This window comes from Hydra vulgaris, chromosome 09 (genome assembly GCF_038396675.1).
Source record: "Hydra vulgaris chromosome 09, alternate assembly HydraT2T_AEP".
NCBI lineage: Eukaryota > Metazoa > Cnidaria > Hydrozoa > Anthoathecata > Hydridae > Hydra > Hydra vulgaris.
In genome coordinates this window covers 3,671,554-3,683,008 of record NC_088928.1, presented here as the reverse complement: position 1 = coordinate 3,683,008, position 11,455 = coordinate 3,671,554, and positions in this window count along the sequence as shown.

Sequence of the window (11,455 nt, the reverse complement as noted above, 5' to 3'; positions counted from 1 at the left end):
AGTAATACTTTTAAAAATAAATTAGATTAGGCGGCGCTACATTTTTCTGGGTTTTTATGTATTCAAATTGCTTTGTATTTCGACGATCGAAATTTATTTCGGACTTTATTTTCGAATTTGCACATTGTATGTGTTTTTGCACATTGTATGTGTGTACATTGCACATTGTATTACATTGTGTACATTGTATGTGTGTACGTGAAAATAAAATTCTTGTTATAGAACTCAACTTTATCAAGTCACAGAGAGACAAAGTTGGAAGTTTTGCACATTACTATATTGATGGAGTTGACACAATAGAATCAACAGAATGGACATTACAAACATTGCACTTGCTAGTATAGCGACCGCGGAAATAGCGACAGCAGCACTTATAAATGCAAAAATTATAGCAAAGAATGATGCATTGATGATAGTTGATCACAGCAAGGTTAAAAGGGCGTAAGAGAATTTAGCAATCGAATTAAATAATAAATTTAATAAAGATCTCGAAAATAATGTGGTTTCCTGTATTTTTTTCGATGGCAGGAAAGATAATACATAAGTATTAACGGAAGTTGATGGTTGGTATTTTCCTGGTCTTCTTAAGAAGAGCATTATTCTGTAGTTACTGAACCAGGTGGCAGATATCTATTTCATTTTGTTCTTGATAAAGCTGATCACTAAAAATATGCTGAGGTAATTGCAGACCACTTGGTTTACTGGTTGGTGGAAAGAAATTTAGGAACACAACTAAAAGCTATAGGAGGAGACAGTACAAAATGTAAATACTGGTTGGGAAAGTGGTGTGATGCAATTGGTGGGGAAAAAATTGAGAAAGAGATTAGTGTGGATTGTGTGCGCTCTTCACACAAATGAGTTAGAGTTAAGACATTTAATTATAAGCTTAGACGGCCCAACAAAATGTTTATATTCCAAATTGGTTTAACATAAAAATTAAATCATGTTGGGTTGAGGGACCAAGACACGTTTTATACCAATTAGAACTCCTCAGAAGCCAGAAGCCAATTAAAAGATTAGCTTAGTATGCGCATTCAGAAGCTATTTTACAACCTATGATTTGCAGTGAGAGTAAAGTAGAAAGAGTTTACCCAGATATTAACATTGATGCTAAAAATCTTTTTAGTTTGATAGACTGGAGCAATAATATAATGTACCACCTTTGACGTGCAATTTTTCATCTTTGGATATTAAAGATTTAATTAAAAACCCCATGGGTGTTCCCCAATGGAGTTCACATACACAATCAATTGAGAGGTGTGTACAGCTAGTCACGGAAGCAGCAGGACTTGTTTACACATCAGAAAGAAGAGAAGCTTACGTAAGAGCCCAATTAATTAGCAGAGAGTTGATGTCTGCTAATAGAAGCAAGAAAAACATGATTGAACTTCTAAACTATACTTAAATAATAAAGTGATTTTTTAGTTTTATTTTAATTATTATTTTTTGTTAAGTTCAAAAAGTATAACATTCTGTTGTTGTTTTAATATTCAACCTGTATGTTTTAAATTATTATATTTAATAAACACTTAATATTCAATAGATTAATTATTACTTTAATAAAATAGTTGTGTTTTTTTAAATACTATTAGTTGTCATAACATAACAAATTTTATTTTTATAGACAAAAATATGTGCTTAAAAAGAATTTATTTTATGAGAAAACTCGTATTATAAGGATTACAAAAAGTTATATGGCTATCTAACAATAGGGCGCCAAACCGCCCCATAAGTATATAAATAGAATATAAATAGAAATAGAATAATTAAAATAATTAAAATTAAAACTGTTCAACTGGGCAAAATTGTTCAAAACATCTAACCATTATTCTGCGGGTGCGCACCAATTAGTTTGTAGAATAGCCATAAAGAGTAAAATTAAAAAAAATGTAGCTAGCGCTATAATTCAACAAAACTTAGCTTTCTTATTTATATATAAAATCCTAATATTTTTTTTAATCTAACTTTTTTGAAATCCATTTCTCTTTTTTTAAATGACACACCCTAATACTTACGTCAGATAATGAGGCTTTGCAAAAAATTACGACGATTGGAGGCTGGGAACGAAAAAGCCCTTTAACTTTCCCCTCCCTACCCCAAACGTGAAGATAATGAGGCTTTATTGAATTTATAAAAGACTCTGAGAAAGATAAATTTTGTTCTATTTTGTTTTTTTTTACTAACAAATTATAGTAGCTTTTTGTGGATTTTATACTTTTTAAAGAAATTCAAAGTTACATCAAATAACTAATTTAGTAACAATATCATGTGACTAGTTGATATGGGATTCTATGGTTGTTAGACTTCACATTTGTGTGTACTTTGTCTGCAAAAAGAGTGCTTTTTTTGTCCAAATTTGTATAAAATATGGGGCAGAAAACACATAGTTAGAGGCATTTTTCTTTAATTGTTCTGAATTTAAAACGAATAAAAACCTCTTTATATTTTAGTTGTGAAACCCACAGATTTGCTTTGTTGTTTTTGTTTAAAATGATTGACCAAGTATTGGAAATACACACAATAATAACAACTGTTTTTAATTTAAATAAGAAACTGAAAATGGATTTTAACAAGATACTGAAATGGATTTTAACAAGATATCAAGCAAAAGAAAATCCCATTTAATCTTAACCTCCCATTTAAAAAAAAAATACTTTATGGTGGTGTTATGATGTTTATTACTTTTTCTTTAAATTGCTGTTGAGATTTTTTAATTGAGTACTTGCAAAATAAGATATATACTGATTTTTTGTAAACTTATGATATTTTATGAAACTATGAAGAAATTAATATAGTTTATAATATAAACAAAATTTCAGACAAGAATATTTCTTATCAACAAATCTTATACCAAGTATTTCTAGAATGAAATTCTAGAAATCGCTGTTTAACTGTTTTAAAAAAAATGAGTTTATTTAAAAAATCGAATTCAAAGATGCTTGCTGTTATATTCAATAACACATTTTAGTAACTGGCCTCCATAACCAAGCAGATCAGGGTTTCTTTTGTACCTTGCTCATTGAGCACTGAAGATTGAATGCAAGACTTCCGTTGATTGCTCACTAAAAATGCCCAAATCTGTATCCTTTAGAGCAATAAATTCAGACACATAGTAGAACACTGCATGGGCTTTTGGGGTGACCAAAACTGGGAGTTGAATATATGAGTTCTTAAAGTCTTTGATATGTTAAACATATGCAGTATTTAATGTCCTTTTAAAACAGGAGATAACCACACTCTTGACATGTTGGAATGTTTTCACAAAACCAAGCATATGGTCTTTTCTCTTTTAACAATTCTTTGCAAAACATCCATATTCTTCAAAGGTTTTTGACAATCATTCCCAACAAACTTTCCACCATGATAAGGTTGTAATTTTAATTTGACAAGTAATAGCCAATCTTTGCCTTTAAGCCATATCTTTAGCATTGATTTGTAAAGATGATTTACAATTCCAAGGAGAAGATGAAGTTCCATTGGGGGAATAAACTCAATAACTTGTTTGACATCTTGGTCGAACAAAGGTTTATAAACAACATTATGAAAATCCTTTGCGCACATTTTTCAATTATCTTTCTAAATGAATGCTTTGTATTGCATCCTTAAGGATCTAAAGTTTCTTGGAGTTCCCTGTTCTTTGAGGTTACTAGATTTAACATCACACCAGCAGCAAGGGTGTTTGCTTGAGTGAGAATGAATGTCACAGTTGATATTGGCTAAGTTCATGTTAAATGAATAAAGAAAGGCACATCAGTTTTCTCAGTTAAACTTAAAATTCTTTTGATATTTTTATAAGTTTATGAAACATTTTCAGCAACAGCAACAAGTAGCTGACGCTTGGCACTTGTTTCTTTTCCGTGTTCTACAGTCAGTTAGCTTTTGTCATTTGAGGCTGAACTTGTTTTAATATTTTGACATTCACCATGGAGGTAACACTTAAGCCGAACTTGAGGAAAGATCCTCCACCATCAATACCTAGTTTGATGAGAGGCGATGAAGTGATTGCACTAACTCTGGGAATTAAGATATAAAAATCCCCTTAAATTCTTGCAGTGAACAACCTTTGCCAAATAATCAGTTTTTGTTGTAAGCCATTGTAAAATTTTCCCTAAATTTTGTTTCAACAATTTTTGAATTTGTAGTCTTGTTTAATGTTACAGCCAGTTCTTGCATCTTTTTATTTGAAAGACCAATATTGATTTGAACTTGAACCATGTCAAAAGTAGTTAGAGAAGTTTTTGATATGTACTGAGCTCTGGAGGGACCTGCAGTAATAGTTAAAGCTTTGCCACTTTCTCTGCTCAAAATAATTGTGCCCTGTGGAGAGGATATCTTTTGAGTTATTACAGAGGACGCAATTTTTTCATCAGTTCTGGAATCAGTTGCTATCATTTTCTTTAAGTTTGTAAATTTGGTGGCTTGTGAACAATCATGTATTATTCCTTTTTTATACTGAGACTATACTGAGACAGTTTGATCATAGTTTATCAAAGCTACTTGATGATTCTTTCAAATCTTGATCGGTTGAAAAAGGGAGCTTTGTAGAATGTCCTTTAAGTTGACCAACCTGGCAAATTAAACAATTACAAGAATCAAAATCCTCTGGTCTGTGGTCTATAATCACTTTGTTAAAGTCATGTAGCTTGGGAAGAGGCAAGTTTCTATCCCCATTGCCATGCTTTTGTACCATTGCTCTGCAGGAATTGCATATGCCCAATGGAACTCTATCATCCTTAAAATCAATGGAGTTTCCAGAAAAAATACCTAGTATTCTTTCCTTGATGAAATCAGAAATATGCCTGTCACATTTTGAAAAACAAAAGAAGCATACAGATTGCCAACAATCTTGATGATTTTGATGTTGTGGCTTTTCCCGCAAAATAAGAAACATTTGTTTTCACATTTTTAAATAGTAGAAAAACTTGGTCAAAGCAATAAAAGATTTTAGGAGATACTTCAATACAAGAAAAAAAGCACAACAAAGTTATTCATATTTGATTTATATAAAAAAAAACTTGATTCTAACATTAGTTTTGAAACTATTTTATAAATTACCAATTAATTTTGAATTTATAATTCTTTAGTATTTTTTAAAACAAGTTTTTATTAATCCAATACTTGGTCAATCATTTTAAACAAAAACAACAAAGCAAATCTGTGGATTTCGTAACTAAAATATAAAGAGGTATTTATTTGTTTTAAATTCAGAACAATTAAAAAAAATGCCACTAACTATGTGGACAAAAGAAGCACTCTTTTTGAAGACAAAGTACACACAAATGTGAAGTGTAACAACCATAGAATCCCATATTCACTAGTCACATGATATTGTTACTAATTTAATTTTTTGATGTAACTTTGAATCTTTAAAAAGTATAAAATCCGCAAAAAGCTGCTATAATTTGGCCCTTTTTTCGAAGGCGAGATTCGTACTTTGAGAGCTATATTTTTGCACAGATAAAAGATATCTTGCTTCTATTTTTTTTTTGCCTGAAAGATACATGCCAAGGCTTCATTCTATTAAATTTTGAAATTTCCATAGTCGATAATAAGGTTAGAATAAAAACGTAAAGCATCCATTGCCTCTTTTTAAAGAGGCTTTTAGTGCCATACCCTATACTTTAGGTCCCTGTACACAAACCACAAATGTTAAAAAGCTGATTTTTTGTCAGGCTATAGCCAACACATATATGTAAAGAGTTTTTGATATTTTTTAAAAACTACATAACCCAAAAGTGAAAAAAAAAAAAAAAATAGATTTACAACAAGGCTTTAAGTGCGACAAGTTGCGCAAAGTGTTATAAAACTTTAAATGTGTTTTTCTCCTTTGGCTATAGAGATTAGATTTTAATTTTTACTCCTGGTGATACCTGAGAACTTGCAGATTAATGCCCCATCGGTCGCTTTTTTGGTCCTTAAAATTGAAGTTGGGACCAGTTTTGGATAGGTGTAAACCTTTCATTTTAAAACATTTTCATACTTGTAAGATAATCCTAATTATAGAAAATGCATTTTTTTTCCTAAAAGTTAATGTTTAACGGGAAATAAAATTTTTACTGAAAGAAGCTATCAAAGCAAAAATGTCGGATAACGGATTATTTTGTAGAAAAAGACGCCGAATATGTCCGCATTGTTTGAATATCTTTCAAAAATTACGTCACGCAACTTTTGACTGTTTCAGAAACGCTCCTACCTCTCGTCATAGTATCGTAACTCTTTAGTTACAAGTCCCGTATGAGTCGTCACAAAATCCCTCCCCTCCCCCATCCCCATATAGCATGACAATTTATGGACAACCCTTAATTGCTTTTCTAGTCTTCTACTCTTCCTTTTCTTCTTCTTATCATTATTATATCTATAACTATAGTTACACTAAAAGTTTTAACATTTGTTCCGAATCCGTTAAATATGTTTGTGCAAATGTCGGCAGTGAACAATGAAAATTATTTTTGTTTTGAACAATGAAAATTATTAACTTTCCTTTTTTTTGGTGAAAAATAAAAGTTGTTTGTTATTCATTCATACAGTTAGTAATAAATATTTTGTCATTTTTTAGTAAAAATTACATGTACACTACTTGAAGAAAGCGCCAGCTCCCCGTTAACCTCTTTATTTTAAAAATAATTCAAAACTTTTTCCGGATACTTCTTAAAATATATTTTCTGGATTTTTTTTCGGTTATGTTTTGGAGAAAGTTTTCCAGATTTTTAAAATATGACCTGGATGATCACTGAATGATTTAAAAATAAAATAATTCTTCAGACAAGTGCATATACAACAAACTAGACATTTAACTATTGTTATGTTTTAACGGTTTTGCTTTTGTTAGATAAAAATAATTATGGTACTAAAATTTATATAATTTTCAGGAAGCTTGCACCAATAATAAAAATAGAGACGAAGTGGGATATAAAAAATTATTTCAAGAACAATTTTAATAAAGTTTTTATATTATGTATCTACGAACCAAACAAGTTTTAACAAATACCAGCACCATTTCGAACACTTATTCCATTCCCTAAGATTATTAGCCGGTTATAATGAGGTATATATTTTTTTAATTTTAGAGGTACCGTGCCATTGGGGTAACGTGAGATAGGTGTGAGGTAAAGTCGGACAAGAGAGTAATTAACAACATGTTCACAAAAATTATATTTAAAAAATTACTAAAATCATAAACCACGTAATTTTCACCAACATATTTTAAAGGTTTCCACAATATAATTGAAATAAATATTATTCAGCATCTCGTTTTCGTTTATCGTTACAATAACAATATCCCTCCTGCAAACTTTAATAACAAGTTTAAAATAAATAAAAATGAAAATTATCATCAAAGAGCGAATATGATGAACACGTATAAACTGCCTCGGATAATTAACAAATATTCAGAATACAGTATTTCATATCGAAGACCAAAAGTATAAAATATCTTTCAAAAAGGATTTAAGGGTACGGTAAATTCGTAAAGTTTATTCAAGTTTATAACAAAATAAGAAAGTTTTAAATTTAAGAAACGTTTTTGGTTAAAGTTACTTTGAACAACTTTTTTTACTTTTTGTTTGTTGCATAATAATCTTAAACTACGCATTTTATTACGACAATTTATTGACATTTTAATACGTATATTATACGTATATTTTTTTGAAATTTTGTTAAAGGAGCTTTTTGAAAAGATTGTACGGCCATTCTCATCTTCCTTGGGCACCTTCTTGTCTTAATTAGTTTTTTTTATTTTACGTTATGAAGTTGTAAAAGTTTTATTTTACGTAATAACAGAGAGAAAAAAAAGAAAAACATATATTTACACAAAAGTAATGGAGGAGAAGTGGAAGATCAATTGATTTTCTATGTCTCACTTCACCTCTGACAAAATTGTTTTGGAGGCATTTTTCAGAAATCTTGTTTATAGAACACGCAAGGAAACAAAACAATGTCTGGTAAAGAGAGGTAGAAATCTCGTTGTTTACATTACATAACAATAATTACCTCTTCTAATAAAAATTTTGGAATATCCCACTTCTCCCCACTCTCCTCTATCAAAATTATATCAAAAATCATAACATTAAATAGCTGCTTTCACAATGCGCCAAAAAACGATATCTACCATTAGTATTTTAGATGTGAGTTGTCGAAGTCATATTAAGATGCATAAAATGTTTGTCAAAAAAGATAAAAACATTTTTATTTTAATTAACTCAAAGAACTTGTTTTATTTTTTTTAATATTAAAAAACTTCAACTTCTTGAGTTTTTCTACTAACTTATTTCAATTTTAGAGTTATTTTTTTTTTATCAATTTGTGTTTCAGCCACTTTAAAACGACTATTTTCTAAACGATATTTATCTTGCATTTAATAATGACTTTTTTGGGGCCTGTTAATACTAAAATATTTCTAAACAAAAACACAGATCAGCAGAATTTTTTTTCTGTTGCCTAGCAAGCGTTTATTTGTTTAAAAAGAAACTTTTTAATTTTATTTTAAGGCAAGTTAAAAAAAAAAAATTAATCGAATTCAAGAAACATGTAAAGCTTTTTTGTTAACCTTTGTAAGTCGATTTTGCTCTAAAATAAAGCGCTCTAAAATATCTTTTATAATGAGGGTTGCTATGTTAAGATTAAAACTTTCGTGTGCACAGGCGTGTTAAAAGCAACATTTTGCTTTCAACCTTTTCGTTAGGTTAAAACTAAGACAAAAAAATGGGCGTCAACCCATTTTTTTCAACCCATGACGTCAAACTTATTACAGTCAACAAAAAAAATAATCGTAAACTTTAAAAATATGTATGTTATACGAAAGAGACTGTCAGGCGAAACAAAAAATATGTAAAAACCATATGCTGAAAACGTTTCCTTCCCAAGATACACCACTTTTAGGAATGTATAAATCTCAGACCAAGACTTTACAGACTTGCATGAAAAGACAAAAAAAGGTTTTTTCATTCCAGGTTTGCTATATATCAATGATGCATTTTGTTAAAAGAGTTGTTATTGATATGAATTTTCTATTAAAAGAAATTAAAATATACATTATACACAATGAATATTCTTATACAATGAATATAATATACAGAGTTTTTTAAATTCTTTTTTAATGAATAACTTTAAAGTTTGAATATATATAGCATTGCATGACCATAAGTTAATCTTCAGGTTGCTGTTATTAAATTACTTCCTTAATTTTTATTAAAAATAACTTTGAAAGAGTCTATTAAACTATTTTGCATTTTATATAAACTTCTTTGAAACATTTTGCTTTTTCTCTTAATTTTAATTTTAGTTAAAACGTATTTATATTAATGTCTAGAAAAAATAAGGGACTTGGTGATAAGACAAACCTGCCTTCTTCCCGTCCTTGCCATTTGCCAATTGTTACCTACAGTTTTGTTAATAATTGGGCTTAGCGTTAGACAAAAATTTAAGACTTTGGTCTTGAAAATGTTTGCGTAGGCCTTGGCCTTGACCTTAAAACTCTTGTCCTTCCACTTTTGGCCTTGTAACAACTTTGTTTATATATATTATAAAACACAGAATTGTAAGTATTTGTACGGCTAAATAAATAAATTATAAAAAAAAAAAAAAAAAAAAAAAAAAGAATTAATGAAAGTTCTTTCTACGGGAATTTAAGTTGTTTCATTGGCATATTTTTTTATTGCGAAATATATTTTACACTACTTTTCTCAAAAAGTAAATTATTTTTTTATTTTTTTAATGAACCAAGTTAATTAAGCATCATCATCTTGATATTTTGGAATTATATAAATTATACAAAAGATAAAACACTGATATGAAGAAATCATTATTGACGGAATGGCGTTGGTAAACAGAGTTCACAAAGGTGCTGAAACAAAAATGTGGAAGGCACACCCTTTTTATTCTAAAAATAACATTATTAAAAAAACGATATAATACTTACTAAAACATTTAAATGTAATTTTAGATTCAAACATTAAAAGAAAAATTGAAAATTGATATTAAGTTGCTAAGAGGCGGACACTCTTCTTGTACTCCATACCATTGATATTGCAAGATATAATCCGTTTTCAGAATGCTACGTTTTCTCCCCAGATACAGACGTACTTTTATTACTAATGTTTTACTGTGTATACCTCTTGCAACATACTTACAAATTGGAAAAGAATCAGAAGAACCCAATATCGGTATCAAGAATTGTATTGAGACACTTGGTTTGAAACATTCAAAGCTTCGCTGGGTTTCCATGTGTTAACAGGATGTAACCAGAACAGCCTCTTCTATGGAAAATCCAAATTAACATAGTGGAAGTCAATCATGGTTGCGGATAACAAGATTCTGTATGCATTATTAATGCTAGGCAATACTGAGTCATTATCAAATCAGGTTTTGTAGTCAACACATATGGATTAAAAAATATGCCCAATAACATATCAACTGAGCAGCCGAAGCGCAGTGGTAGCTCAGTTGATTTGTTATTGGGCATATTTTTTAATCCACTTGACAAGTTTTGCGACATTGGTTGGGAATGAGGCGTGAACTCCCAATTAAATGCTCATCCGCGGTGTTCTGTAATAAGACGTAAGGACTTCTTGGGGCACCTAAATAAACTTAAAAAAAACAACAACAACCTTGGCTAAGCTAAAATGGTTTCTCTTCTCAAAGTATCATCAAGATGCTGCGCAGATACTACCTATCGTGAGCGCTCTAAAATAAAAAATAGTTAAAACTCATTTGTTTTTTGTCTAGTGTTAAGAAGATCTCACAAACTTTTTTCAAAATCTTCCTTTTCCTGAAGGTTTTGGCTGGGAGATCAATATTGTATTTCTTGATCCAATATTAACATATTGTCTTTTCAATATGTTCGTATTGTCCAGTTTATACGAACTAAGTGTTTATAGTAGTGATTGGAGATGCAAGTGTTATAAAAACAACTTTGCTTGTACGGTTATGTGTAAATGCACAGGGTGTGTAAACACAGATATTCACGATTGAGGTGACCAAGAGCTAGAGTTAGAATTTGATACACCCAAAAAAGAAGACTAATATTTGTATTGATAAATAAATATTTATATTGATAAATGAATATTTATATTGATAAATAAACATTTATATTGATAAATAAATATTTATATTGATAAATAAATATTTATATTGATAAATAAATATTTATATTGATAAACTTTTTCAAATTTTATTAGTTTTACTTATCGTTGTGTTATTTAAACCGTTGAGTTATTTAAATCGTAGTGTTATTTAAATCTTTGTGTTATTTAAATCGTTGTGTTATTTAAATATTTGTATTATTTAAATCGTTGTGTTATCTAAATGATCTTTTTATAAAAAGTATAGTTTTATCTATATATACCAAATAAGTCGTAAAAATGTTAAACTTTTTCTGTTTTACTGGACAATTTCTTTCAAACTACTTTTTGCCTGAATAGTGGGATATGGCTTTCTGTTTTGAAAAATATGATAGTGA